The sequence below is a fragment of the Artibeus jamaicensis genome, unplaced genomic scaffold (genome assembly GCF_021234435.1).
Source record: "Artibeus jamaicensis isolate MK-2021 breed Jamaican fruit bat unplaced genomic scaffold, CSHL_Jam_final contig_391, whole genome shotgun sequence".
Lineage (NCBI taxonomy): Eukaryota > Metazoa > Chordata > Mammalia > Chiroptera > Phyllostomidae > Artibeus > Artibeus jamaicensis.
In genome coordinates this window covers 12,541,309-12,555,320 of record NW_026521814.1, presented here as the reverse complement: position 1 = coordinate 12,555,320, position 14,012 = coordinate 12,541,309, and the positions used below count along the sequence as shown (strand labels likewise).

The 14,012-nt window shown below is 38.6% G+C and overlaps 1 protein-coding gene across 3 annotated transcripts in view; it reads left to right on the top strand.

The window, feature by feature from the left end:
* ATF2 (activating transcription factor 2) overlaps positions 1–14,012 on the top strand; it is an 81,912-nt gene that overhangs the window by 179 nt on the left and 67,721 nt on the right. For all 3 annotated transcript variants that reach the window (XM_037155857.2, XM_037155856.2, XM_037155855.2), the window contains exon 2: positions 13,754–13,854. The gene's annotated coding sequence lies outside the window, so the exon portion shown is untranslated. The remainder of the gene's footprint in view (positions 1–13,753; positions 13,855–14,012) is intronic.

The window sequence follows — 14,012 nt, the reverse complement described above, 5'->3', positions numbered from 1 at the left end:
GACTGGAGACTGTAGGGATACGGAGAAAGAAGGCTCTAACATGGCGACGTCGTTCACCATAGTCCCCACCCCCCCGCTTCCCATCACCTCGGGCGCTCCTGCCTCGGTGCCTAACCCTCGGGGCCGCTGTGACTGTGCTGCCACCTCAGCATCCGCGCAGCGTCGGCCTTAGGAGCCGGACCGCAGAGCCAGACCGTTAGGTAACAGGCGTTCGTTGTTCCGGCCCCTCCCCGCTCGCGCGCTTTCCTAACGAAGAAGAAAAAGGAATAACGGCTCCTCTTAGACCCCTCCCCCCAATTTATCTTCTTCTCTGGTCAGTTCAGAGGTTCATGGGCAACACGTCGGATATGCTCAGGGATCAGAGTGATCACCTCTTCAGTCCTTGGATTGACCAGGAAGAGGGTTGGCTCTGGCCTCCCCACCCCAGGACTCGGTGGGGACTGAGGTTGGGGACTATGTCTTTGATGGTGGTAGGGATGAGGATAGGGAGGCGCGGCTGAAAATAGGGTCAGGGTCTCTTGTTGCGGTGGAACATGCTGGAACAAATGGTATGCAGAACCAGGGAGTTGGTAGTCTTGGCCTTTTATGTTCTATCTGCCCCCTCACACTCCCGCCACCCCCACTTTTTTACGGTGGGGCGGGGCTGAGATGTGGGTGCGTATTGATTCTTGCATTTCCCCCCACGTTTTACCTCCCTGGGTGGACTGCAGAGTTCCCGTTGGAAAATAACCTGTGCTTTTATTGATGCCTTAGGGACCAAAGCGCTATGTGTGTGTGTGTGTGTGTGTGTTCTGAGTTCCCTTGTTGAACCGCCCCTGGAAGGAGGGAGTGAGTGGGGGAGCTGGGGACTATTTGCGTGCTCTCAGGTAGTGTAAAATTGTCTTCGCTTAATGGGAAGTCTTAAAACTGAAAGCCAAGAGTAGCACTACAGTGCATGTGATGGAGTAAAAGAGATTACACCTGATGGAATTTGGCCTATTGACTAATCCGTAAATTCTAATGTGAAAGATACAATTTCTTAGGGATTTTAAATCATGGAAACGGTAACAATGTATAAATCTAATGCATATATTTGAATTCAGAACAAAAACTTCCTCTGAGAATATTTTGTCCTATTTGAAGAAATTAATCATCACTGGCATTGTCAGTAATAGCCTTTTAGGCATAATCTTTAACTTTATAGCCTTGGTCTTTTATACCCAAGCTATGAAGGTGAGAAGCTTGTTAAAAAGTCATCCCTGCGGGGCTAAGTGTCCTGAAAGACACATAGAGTTGCAATTTTACCTTAATTAAATTTGCTACACTGAATTGAGGAATACATTGTAAATGCTTTTTTCAAAATTGTAGGAACATCGATGTAAAGTATGTTAAAAAGAAAATAGATTCCCTTCCTCGGATCAAGAAACAGATTTAAGGAAGTTCATGCATCTTTAAGGCCACCAATAATTGAGTTACAGTTAAGAGTCCTAGTCTTTGCAAAGTAATTATAAGAATCTTACAAATTTTCGGTGCTGTATATGCTGCTTTCATAAAGCATGTTTAATCTTCCTTTGAGCTGTTAACTGCCATTACGTTTTTAATTATTTAAAATATAATACTGTGGTCATTTAGAGTTTAAGTGTTTTTATTTTCATTGTCAGTAAGGAAGGAGCTTTCAGGGACTTTGTGTATTTTTAAGGTACATAATGTCTTCTATAGATGGGATTGTATTTCTTGGAAGTTCTCTTACATACCTTATTAGATTGCTTATTTCATATTTTGGACACTATATTATAATCTGTTAAACATGTATTCCAGAAATTCCTTCATTTACTTTTTTACTTGGAGAATTTCTTTTCTGTTTTTAAAATAAAATAATAGTAGAAATTATTATTATGTCTTTAATATTGTATAGGGATGATTTTTATTGGAAACTACAAATGTCAAAAAATTATATGCTATGCATCAAACTCCTACTACCAGTAACTAGCATTAACTCTCAAGAGATCATCTACATTTTCCTTCCTAAATTTCTGTTTTTTGAAAAAGTTGGGTTTCAGTGATTTATATGTTTTCTTGGTATATTAAATTATTAGATCAAGTTTGTGTATCTTACTATTTGTATTATATTGGGCAATTATAGAATCTCTTTTAAAACCTAGCGAATAACAATAATTGGATATTAAACTGATCCTTATAAAAATCAATACATAGAGTGTTGGGTTGGCCAAAAATCCATATGGTTTTTTACATAAAAGACACATTTTTCATTTTCACCAATAACTTCATTGATTTGGATATTTTGAGTATGTCTGCTATCTCCTACTATTGGCTTCTAATGCTTAGAAGCCAGGGGTGCTGCTAAACATCTTCCAGTGCATAAGACGGCCCCACAGCAAAGAATTATTTGGCCAAAATGTCAATAGTATCAAGAAACTTTGCAAACTACTTTTGACATGTTCGTTCAGTCACAGCACCTTCTCCATACACTGCACAAATCTTTTCTTGAGTTTCAGTTTCGTTTTTACCTTTCTTGAAATAATAAAGCATAATCCTAAAATGCTGTATATTTTCTTCCATCTTCAATGTTAAAATGGCTGCATAAAAATACATCAATTTTAATACATTTTTTAAAATGCATGCTGCTATGACAGTTGTCACAATATGACCTAACAAAAATTGTTTCAAATGAAGTTAAAGACAACTAAGCATTATTAGAGCTATTGTATGGAAAAAACTAAACAAAATTTTTAGCCAACCCAATAATTAGCAGAAGCTATTTGACAAAATACCAAGTGCATTTTGATTATTTTGGAAGTATATATGGTTACTTTCCTGAAATTTATAAATAAGCTCTCTAACTTAAGTTCTTTAGTTTGCCTAACTTGACATAAACCTTTGCTTTTTCAACTTTACAGCTAATCTGAAATTTGGGCTAGTGTTTTTTCTTTATTTATTAAGCATTTGTTAGAATGGTGTTACTAGAAATCAACTTCATTTTTGCCCTATTAACACATTTTTTTAAAGATTTTATTTATTTATCTTTAGAGGGGAAGGAGAGAGAAAGAGAAGCAAATGTATGGTTGCCCTTCCTGCATTCCCTGCTGGGAACTGGCCTTCAGGGAACCTACCTGCAACCCAGGCATGTGCCCTGACTGGAAATCGAACTGCAATCCTTTGGTTTGCAGGCCTGTGCTCAATCAATCCACTGAGCTACACCAGCCAGGAACAAATATTTTTATTTATTATTTTTGTCACCTCCTAATTTGTGCATATACATTACAGTTTTACAGAATTGTAAGAGTTTTATTTTACTTTTATAGCATTAGCATTTTTCCAATGTTATCTGACCTTTGTAATATTTAATGTTTACATGACATTTACTAAATGACTGTTAAAATGTACTCAATTTTAAATTCCCAAACAGGAAAATAATTGTGGCAAAACAGATTTTGCCTGTTTTAACAGTGAACTGAGCATTTCTGTGCATATATCTTTTTACTTATTTTGAATTGCTTCCATAGGATACTGATCTCAAATGAGATTACTAGGTCAGAGGATATGAATGTTTCTACAGATGCCAGTTTTTCCCTCCCCAAACATTTGAGCAAATTTACACCATCAGAATAGGAATGCACCAACTTTGTCATGATTTCACCAACTTTGGAGTTGTATAATTAATAAACATGGAGTACTTAATGAGGAATTATTAATGGGAATAAGTTGTATTGCTGAGTGGTTTGATGTAGTTAACCATATTAATCTGTAGCTATTTGTCTACCCGTGATCTATGCTGAGACATAGTCTATATATTTAGTATTTTCTATCATTACACTGTTTCTCATAAAGATTACCCCAAAATTATTTATTTATTGTTAGACAGAGGGGAAGGAGAAAGAGAGGGAGAAAAGCATCAATATGTGGTTGCCTCTCATACACCCCCTCCTGGGGACCTGGCCTGAAAACTCAAGCATGTGCCCTGATTGGAAATGGAACAGGTAACCCTTTGGTTCACAGGTTACTGAGCCACGCCAGCCAGGGCAGATTACTAAAATTTGTAAGATCTAATAACAATAATTCTTAAATTTTATGCAGTTTTACATAATTCACATATTGTATGTCTTATGCTAGTTTCTAATTTTTTTTAAGATTTTTATTTATATATTTTTGGAGAGAGGGGAAGGGAAAGAGAAAGAAAGGGAGAGAAACAGCAATATGAGAAAGAAACATTGACCTGTTGCCTCCCAAATGCACCCTGACTGGGAACCAAACTTACAGTCCAGGTGTGTGCCCTGACCTGGAATCGAACCAGCAACCCTTCACTTTTCAGATCGGTGCCCAACCCACTGAACCATGCTGGTCGGGGCATTTTGCTGCAATATAAGACCTACTTTCTGAACTATGGATTGATGACCTATTAAAATTCATAGTGACATTCCATATAGGTAACCCTTGAAATAAAGAAAATGCATGTTCTAGCCAAATTGAGTTATTGTTTTTTCAGTACCATTTTTCTGGAACATAGTATGTCATCATTGTTTTGGGGTAGTTATTAGAAACCAGATTATCGTAGGTCTGCCACTTACTGTCTATCACCTTGAGCAAATAGTATAACTACTCTGTGCTTCAGTTTCCTTATTTTTAAGAATAACTATTTAACTTCTAATTGTAATAATTCAAGTAATGAAAATACGTGCAATGCTTAAAGCAATGTCAGGAACTTTAATAAGTACTCAATATGTGGTATGGTAATTATTTTTACCATTTCCAAAGTTCATTTGGAAATAATAATCTATCACAGCCCCTCCAGGCACATGTGTTATGTGGCTTGAAGGCGATACATCAACCATCTGCTTTGTAGCTTTGGCAATATTGTTGGGTTTCCCTAGAAATTTACAGTTTGTGGTAGAATTTACCACCTTACAATTTTTGTAAATCCATGTCAAAGAATATCTCATATTTTTTGTTCCATATATACCCTTTCTCCCCAAATCAGACTTTCTATACATAAAAAGCTCATATAGTATAGCATATCTATATTTTGAGATGATAGAATTGTATTATGATTTTTACATTTCAGAGAGACCTTTCATTCCTTACATAGTAGTTGAGATGATTAAATTAAAAAAAAACACATTTCTAATGTTCATTTGAATTCTTTAAAAAAATTTTTTTTAAAGACTTTTATTTATTTTCACAGAGAGGGAAGGGAGGAAGAAAGAGAGGGAAAGAAACGTCAGTTGGCTGCCTGTTGTACGCCTCCAACCAGGAGCCTGGCCTACAACCCAGGCATGTGCTCTGACTGGGAATCAAACCAGCAAACTTTTCATTCACTGGCTGGTGCACAATCCACTGAGCCATACCAGCCGAGGCTGAATTTTTTTTTGTAATTTAAATATTTTATTGTTTATGCCATTACAGTTGTCCCAATTTTTTCCTCTTTGCCGCCTTCTACCCAGCCCATGCCCCACTCTCACAGTCAGTACCCACACTCTTGTCCATGGGTCATTCGTACATGTTTTTGACTAGTCCGTTCACCTTCTTTCAACCAGTCCCCACCTCCCACCTTCCTTCTTACAGCTGTCAGTTTGTTCCATGTTTCTCTGCCACTGGTTCTGTTTTTCTCATTAGTTTATTTTGTTCCTTAGTTTCCACTTAAAAGTGAGATCATATGCTGTTTGTCTTTCATCAACTGGCTTATTTCACTTAGAATAATAGTCTTCAGTTCCATCCATGCTATTGCAAAAGGTAAGAATTCCTTCTTTTAAGGAGCTCCTATCCTTCGCAACAGCATGGATGGAACGTAGAAAGCATTATGCTAAGTGAAATAAGCCAGGTGGTGAAAGACAAATACCATATGATCTCACCTTTAATAGGGACCTAATCAACAAAATGAACAAGCAAGCAGAATATAACCAAAGGCACTGAAATTGAGAACAGGCTGACAGTGAACGGGGTGGGGGGGATTATAGGGGAAAAGGGTGAGGAGTTTGCAGGAATAATTATAAAGGACACATGAACAATAACAAGGGGGGGTGAAAATGGGAAGAGAGGTGGGGAGGGCTGTGATGGGGGAAAGGCAGAAAACTGTACTTAAACAACAATAAAAAAGGTAAAAAGATAAAATTAGAGAAAAATTCCTTCTTTTTACTGCTGCATAGTATTCCATTCTGTGTTCTTTTGAATTCTTTACTAATTATTCATCCAGTATAACTACATCATCTGTTCTCAACCAGTGTGAAGAAGAGTCACTGGTGCCTCTTTTATGAAAGACTGGAAGAGTCTTTTATCATTTGTAAGGAAGAATTTTAATTATTGTTAAAATATGGATGTTTGAGGGTAATTCCTATAGTAATACCTGTATCACTTAACTTGAATTTTAACATACCTTTGAGAGGAAGAGAGAGAAGTGAGCTTACTCGTGTTGTCATGTGAATTGTCATAATTCATACCCTATCTTATTTGTGCCTCCTTCATAGTGAGAAATTATGTACTCTTAATAGTGATGACGACTATGAATTATTGTGATACTTAGGGGGCTGTGAATTTGTTTTCTTTTTACTTTTACAAAAGACCATTTTTTAGTAACAAAAAAAAAGCTGTGGTAGATAAGTACATTTTATACAACTACCTTGAGCAAAAATAATGAATGCAGTACACATTACTTCATGTAGCATACAATTACTGAATCTAAAATGATGTTACTAGTAAACACTTGCATTCACACTGTTCATATTCATAACCGGTAGTCTGTAAATTCTTTGTATTTGTAGATTTCTAATGTTCTGTTGTAATTTTAAACTACAAAACAAGAACTTGCTTGCCTTACTTTACCTAGTGATTAGAGGTCCGTGAATAATCAAAACTCATTTTAAAAATGACGTTGAACATAAAAATTGGACTACTGATTTTTATTAAAGAATATTTTGAGATAGTGGGCTGACATCACTATTTAAACTAATGTACTTCCATGAATGCGATATTGAGAAAACTATTTACGTGTTCCATCAACTTTGGGGAATTTCATCAAAACTTCAGTGTTGTCGAGTGAGTTGTTATACATGTGAAGGACATTTGTCATGTTTGCTGTGAGTGAAGAAAAATTAAAAACTGCTACTTTCCTCATTAAAGCTGGCCTTACATTTTTCTCACATCTGAGGAGTTTGATTTCATACATTGATGAACTAAATGTTATATACCAGATAACATTTGGATTAGAGAGTAATGTAAAAGTCTTCTAAGAGTTAAACTATACATGTAGTTCTCCGTGTCTGGCTTTAAAAATAAAAAAGGTAGTGCCTTGGCCAGGCAGCTCAGTTGGTTGGAGCATTGTCCTGGGCACCAAAAGGTTGTGGGTTTGATCCCCAGCTGGGACGTATGCAGGAGGCGGCCAGTGGATGTGTCTTTCTGTCTCTCTCTCACCCGCCACCCTTCTTTTTCTAAAATCAATAAACATATCCTTGGGCGAGGATTTAAAAATAAGGAAAGACTGTAGTAAGATTAGGTTTAAGCATTAGGAAAACGTACATTTAAAATTAAAATACAGTAAAACTGTTAATAAACTTAATGGATACTGTGTGACTACCATACACTGCACTATGTGTTTTACACATTTTCATTTATTCTTTTTGACAACCCTGAAATGTGTATTGTTTCTTATTGGAGAGAATTGTAGTGAAATTATACTCTTTCAAGTTTGCCATTCCTTGGCTGGTGTGGCTCAGTGGATTGAGTGCTGGCCTGCAAATCAAAAAGTTGCTGGTTCAATTCCCAGTCGGGGCACATGCCTGGGTAGCAAGCCAGGTCCCCAGTGAAGGGGGGGGCGGGAGGTACACATGAAAGGCAACCACACATTGATATTTCTCTCCTCTTTAAAAAATAAAATTTTCCTAATATAGAAATACAAAGATACTTTAACCTTGAAAAGAGAATGAAGTCCTACTACCAACTCGTAGCTAGAGGGTTTTCAAACTCTTACGTTTAAGGTTGTTGTGCCTATTTTGCTTTCCCCATGGTGAATTCTAGGATCAGTTTTTGCATTTTGTGATGCTAGACCAAGATACAAGGAAATTATAATACAGAGAAAACTCCGCTTCTCTAAGATGCTGATACCCTTGAAACCTTGGGACACAGGCTTATTCTCCTAGGCACCTTAACATCTTTGGCTCTGTTATCTAATTCTGCGTCACAAATTACCACATACTTTATTTTGCATCTTAACACAGATTTGTCTCAGTTTTTATAGGCCAGAAGTCCAGCTGGCCTCACATGGGTCTTCTGCTTAGAGTCTTAACAAAGCCAATATCAGTATTTTGGGAGGGCTGCATTTCTTTTTTTGGGGTCTCTGGGGAAGAATTCACTTCCAGGTTCAGGTTGTTGGTCTGAGATTCCTCTTTCCTTGCTGACTGTCATCCAGTGCTGGTCCTTGCTCCTGGAAGGTAAAATGCTTTCAGTGCTGCCCTGCTCCCAGTAATAGCTGGCTGGGTCTCTCCCGTGCTTCTAAGCTCTGTGGCTACTGCTGCTTGACTGGCTCCAGAGGGAGCACATTCTCTGCTCCTGTAATTAGAATGGGCCCCCCTGGATAACCCAGGTAATAATCTTCCTATTGTAGGATCTGTACATCTTCAAAGTCCATTTTGGCATGTAACATAACCTATTCACAGGTTCCAGGGATTAAGGTGTGGACATCTTTGGGGTGGGGGGCATTCTACCTACTGCATTCATGTGCATCTGAAAAGAAGGTTGATTTTAAAAGTTGGAAAAAAATAGGGGGACTTCTGCCAAGATGGAGGTGTAGGTGGAAACACCTTGCATCATCCTCGCACAATCAAATCTAAAAACAATAAAGTTTTAACAACAATAAACTCGACCAAACCACACAGAAAATCGACAATACGGAGTCCGAAAACAACGAAATGCTCAGCTAAACCTGTAAGAGGGGCGAAGCCACCAGCGGAGCGGGTTGGCCAAAAAGATCCCCGACCGGGGTGGTGCGCAGGCAGCCGAAGGTGCGGATCCCCTGTGCAGGCTAGCTACTGGCGGACACTGGGAAGAGGCCTGGCCAGCTGTCTGCGATCGGTCATGTGTTTGCGTGCAGATAAACCAGTGAAGAGGTGAGCATTGAGACCGGGCAGCGGTCTCGCACTTTTCCGCTCAGATAAACAGGCAGGGGTGAGCGGTGGGAGGGACTGGTGGAGTGGAGATGACCGCCATTGCTCCCTCACTGACCCCGCCCCCACATACAGCATCACAAACCAGCGACCTGGGTGGCCCCACCCTGGTAAACAACTAAGGGTCTGCTCCTCATACCTAACAGGCATGAACAGATCAAAACATGGCTCAAGAACAACTCAGAGCCCCAGAGCTGATAAATCTAAGTGATGGAGAAATAGCCAAACTTTCAGATGAACAGTTCAAAACACTGGTGATCAGAATCCTCACAGAACTGGTTGATTTTAGTCACAAATTAGAGGAATATATGAAGGCTAAACTAATTGAAATGAATGGAAATGCATAGGAAACCAATAGTAATGGAAAGGAAACTGGGACTCAAATCAAAGGAGTGGACCAGAAAGAGGAAAAAAATGACCAAACAGAAAAGGATGAAGAAATAAGAATTCAAAAAAATGAGGAGAGGCTTAGGAACCTTCAGGACATCTTTAAACATTCCAACATCTGAATTATAGGGCTACCAGAAGGGGAAGAGGAACAGCCACGATTGGAAACCTTATTTGAACAAATAATAAAAGATAACTTCCCCAATCTGGCAAAGGAAATAGACTTCCAGGAAATCCAGGAAGCTCAGAGAGTCCCAAAGAAGCTAGACCCAAGAAGGAACACACCAAGGCACATCATAATTACATTAGCCAAGATTAAAATGAAGGAGAGAATCCTAGAAGCAGCAAGAGATGAGGGGACTGTCACCTACAAAGGAATTCCCATCAGACTGTCAGCAGATTTCTCAAAAGAGACCTTACAGGCAAGAAGGGGCTGGAAAGAGGTATTCCAAGTCATGAAATCCGAAGACCTACAACCAAGATTACTCTATCCAGCAAAGTTTTCATTTAGAAAGGAAGGACAGATAAAGTGCTTTCCAGATAAGGTCAAGTTAAAGGAGTTCATCATCACCAAGCCCTTATTATATGAAATGTCAAAGGGACTTAACCTAAGAAAAAGAAGATAAAAAAGATGAACAGTGAAAGGACAGCAAACTCACAGTTATCAACAACCACACCTAAAAAAAAAGCAAATTAAGAGAACAGCTAGATCAGGAGTGAACCATAGAAATGAAGATCTCAAGGAGGTTAAGCAACAGGGGAGTAGGAGGAGGAGAAGGGGGGAGAAGATACAGAAAATAAGTAGCATAGACAGTAGGTAGAAAATAGATAGGGGGGCAAGAATAGTATGGGAAATATAGAATCTAAAGAACTTGAGACACGTGTTCATGAACTAAGGGGGGATGGTGGGGAAGGGGTGTGTAGGTTGGAGGGGAATGGGGGGGGAATAGAACAAATGTAATGGCATAATCAATAAAAAAAGACATAAAAAATAAAAAAGTTGGAAAAAATTAAAATTCTGGCTTTTCCAGATATTAATGACACTGTTTTGTAAGTACTCAGTTTCCATAGTGATCTGATAATATCATTGATTTTAAAAAACAAACCTGAGTTTTCACACTGATAGCACTCTTGTAATCATTGTGAAGTTCCCAACCAACCCGCCAGACTTCCTATAAGTGTGTTAAGCATCAATCCCACAAAGTGACACAGTATAAGAAGGGCAGGATACTCTGTTTGCACAGGCAAAACAGCCTTGTGATAGGAAGCAGAGTGGCTATGGTGAGCAAACATTGATTTTCTGCAAAAAGGCTAAAACTACAAAGAAGATTGTGTTGAGGTTTCAGTGTGTTGAGCCTAACTGCAGATCTGTAAGAAAGCTGGCTATTAAGAGATGCTTGCATTTTGAACTGGGAGGAGATGAGTAAGGGCCAAGTGGTCTAGGCTTCATATTTTGGGTTTTTATGTGACAATAAAATGTTGGTATGTTCACTTAAAAAAATTAATTTCATCTTCAACAGTTGGAAACTTGTTCCTTTTTCTTATGGAAGCTATTTAATTTCCACTTCTCTGAACAATTTTATTTGTATGCAGTGTATCTTAACATTTTAAAGTATTTATTGATCAGCTTATCTCTACAACAAATGTAAATTAAACTTTTCAAAATTTCTTACCTATTGCCTCTTTGTTCTCATGGAGCTCTCTGCCAGGACCATGCATTTTTGGACAATATTTCAGGAATGAAAGGCAATTATTAAATGAAAGTGGGGTTTTTTTGTTCCTATCATTACACTAAAATATATTTGAATTGAGAACATTCCTAAACATAGGGCAAAACACCATTCTTAAAAGCCGTACTTTACTTTAACAAAAATATAAGACAGGAAAATACACAAGTCTGAGGTTCAATGGTGCCTTGATTAATGGGGGCTTTAAGACAGTTTTATTTTAAATTATCCCTTGTTTTGTTCCGTGGAGGTTTTTACAGCCTGGGGCAATACATTCTAGTAAGATTTGATCTGGGTGAGAGAGGTGGGTTTCTTTTGAAGTGTGGAAGAATGAGGACTTAAGGAAAGTAGGCAGATCATTTTTTGGAAAGCAAACATAGGCAAGTTGAAGCTGTGGAAATTGATTTTCTTAAAACTTAGCTTGTTCAGATGTCCAGTAGGAAGTCTTAGGTACCTTCAGTCGTACATACCTCTGTTTGAACACTGCTGCCTTGAGTGACTATTTCCTTCGGGTGGCTCCTGTTCTCCCATAAGGCCAGAAGCCATCTTCTCTTTTCCAGCTAGGATTGCCTTTGAGTATGTTAGACTCTTCTGAGTCCCTGTCCCAGAAAATTAATTCCTTTCTCACACTACCTTTAGGGCCCTGTTTTCCTGGCACGGTACCTACTTTGTTTTTTTCCAGAATTCTTACCATTAGTAGTTATCCTGCCCCTGATTCACAGGTTAATTTTATCCAAATAGAAGAAATACATACACAGTAGCTAGGATAGAGTAGTAGTAATTTATCTCTGCCTAAAAGATGGGAACTTTCATATTATCCCACAGAGCCACTTGTTTGAATTGCTACTTCATTTATAGTCCCAATCTTACATTTATACAGCTGAATGTATCCTGTTTGGGGTCCCTTTCCCTTTAAGAAACAGTCTGTGTATAAAACAGAATTTTGCTGCCAGCTTTGAAATGAGTGTCTTTCTAGCTTCTGGCATTTGCATCAAAGTTTTAAACATATTAAAGCTACTTCAGCCAACATTATTTAAGGTAAAGTGCAACCCTTCTTTCCAATAGTCTGTACAATAGGGAAGTCTCTGAAGTTCATAGATGGCCTAGTGGAGAAGAAAGTGTACTTTTGCTTCATCTTCCTTCTAGGTTAGTTGCCTTTCCCTAATGCATTTGGTAACCGAGCTTTCTGCCAAGTTCTTACCCAATCTCACCTTGGCACTCCCATTACTTACATAATGGTCCTGTGTAATTCCATGTTTTCTGGACTGCGTATATGAGCTTATCCTCCCAAAGTACAGCTATTGTTTCTTTACTCTGGCATTGTTATTCTGGGCTTCAGGTTTTCCTATTCTGTCATCACAGATTGGCCTTGCATATTGAGAGAAATCCTTCTGAACGTTGGTCTTGCTCTTTGGACACTTGACAGAACTTGCTGCTTTTGAAAGCTCCCTGCAGTAGACTGCTAATGCAGCTCTGCAAGGTATCCAACCATCTTACATTTTAGAATGAAATGAGTATGATGACAGAAACAACTAGTCATCCACCAGTATTCATTCTTTTTCCTTGTTATACTTGCTCCATTTTTTAGCTGAGCATATGGTGAAATAAAGAATATATTTTCCAGCTTTACTGCTAGTTATAGCCATGTGACTTGCGTTCTAGCCTATGGAATGTAAATAGACGTTTTCGTGAGATTTCTGAAAAGCTTCTCTAAAGAGGCTGTTGCATATCTCCCCATTCTCCTTCCTGTTTTCTGATCAGCAGGTGTATTACTAGACCTTGAACAGTTAAACCATGAAGGGGACCCCTCATGTCAAGGATGGAAAGACAACAGAAAGAGCCTGGGCTCTTAAGGTTGATGATTCTGGACAGCCTGTGTTTATATGAGAGAGAGAAACTTCTGAATCATTTAAGCCTTTGTTCTTTTGAGTTTTCTGTCACTCACAGCTGAATCTAAGTCTAACTGATTCCAGTATAAAAAAGTCAGGCTGTTTCCAAATAACAGGCATATAAACTGGGTCCCACGGAGGTTGTGGTGCAGCACTGACACAAGAAACACTGTTAATTTTCTCTCACAGTTTTGGTGCTTGAATTCGGCACTGCCATTTCACCCGTCACTTGTGACTACCTCTCCCTTCTATTATTGTAAAAAGCCCCATTTTTCTCTTTTTACCAGGATTCTACTGCAGTACTTCCACCCTTGAAACTTACACCTCTAGTGACTGAGTGGCAGTGTGCCTGGGGTTATGGGGGTCCACGGGATGAACATCTTCCTGGAGCACTGAAGACTTTGGAGGGAACCTAATTTTTGAATAAAAAAATAGAATGAAAAGCAAAATTCACATGCATTTTATGTTTTTCAGAGATGCATTTTAAAATATAAAATACACATTTTTAAAATGTAGTGAATGGAGTTGGACTACATAAGGCATCTTCTTTAGATGTCAGAGAGAGATGAGTTCACTCTTTTCTGCCTCTCTTTTGCCCTAGGGATACTTGGAAGGAAACCTGAGGGGCACCGTGAACTTGATGGGAGCTGAGGGAATTGAGGTGGCGGAGTGAATAAAGCTCATGGCCCACCAGCCAGAAAGGTAAGAGACTTTAAACTTTGTATGCAAAAGTGGTCTTTTTACTTTGTGATTGTCTCTCAAATATTGTTGAATTCAACAGATGTTTCCAGATAATAGTCCTCAGAATGCTAGTGTTCTATCATATTGACAGTGTCTAGTTAAAAAAAATTCTGAGGGTC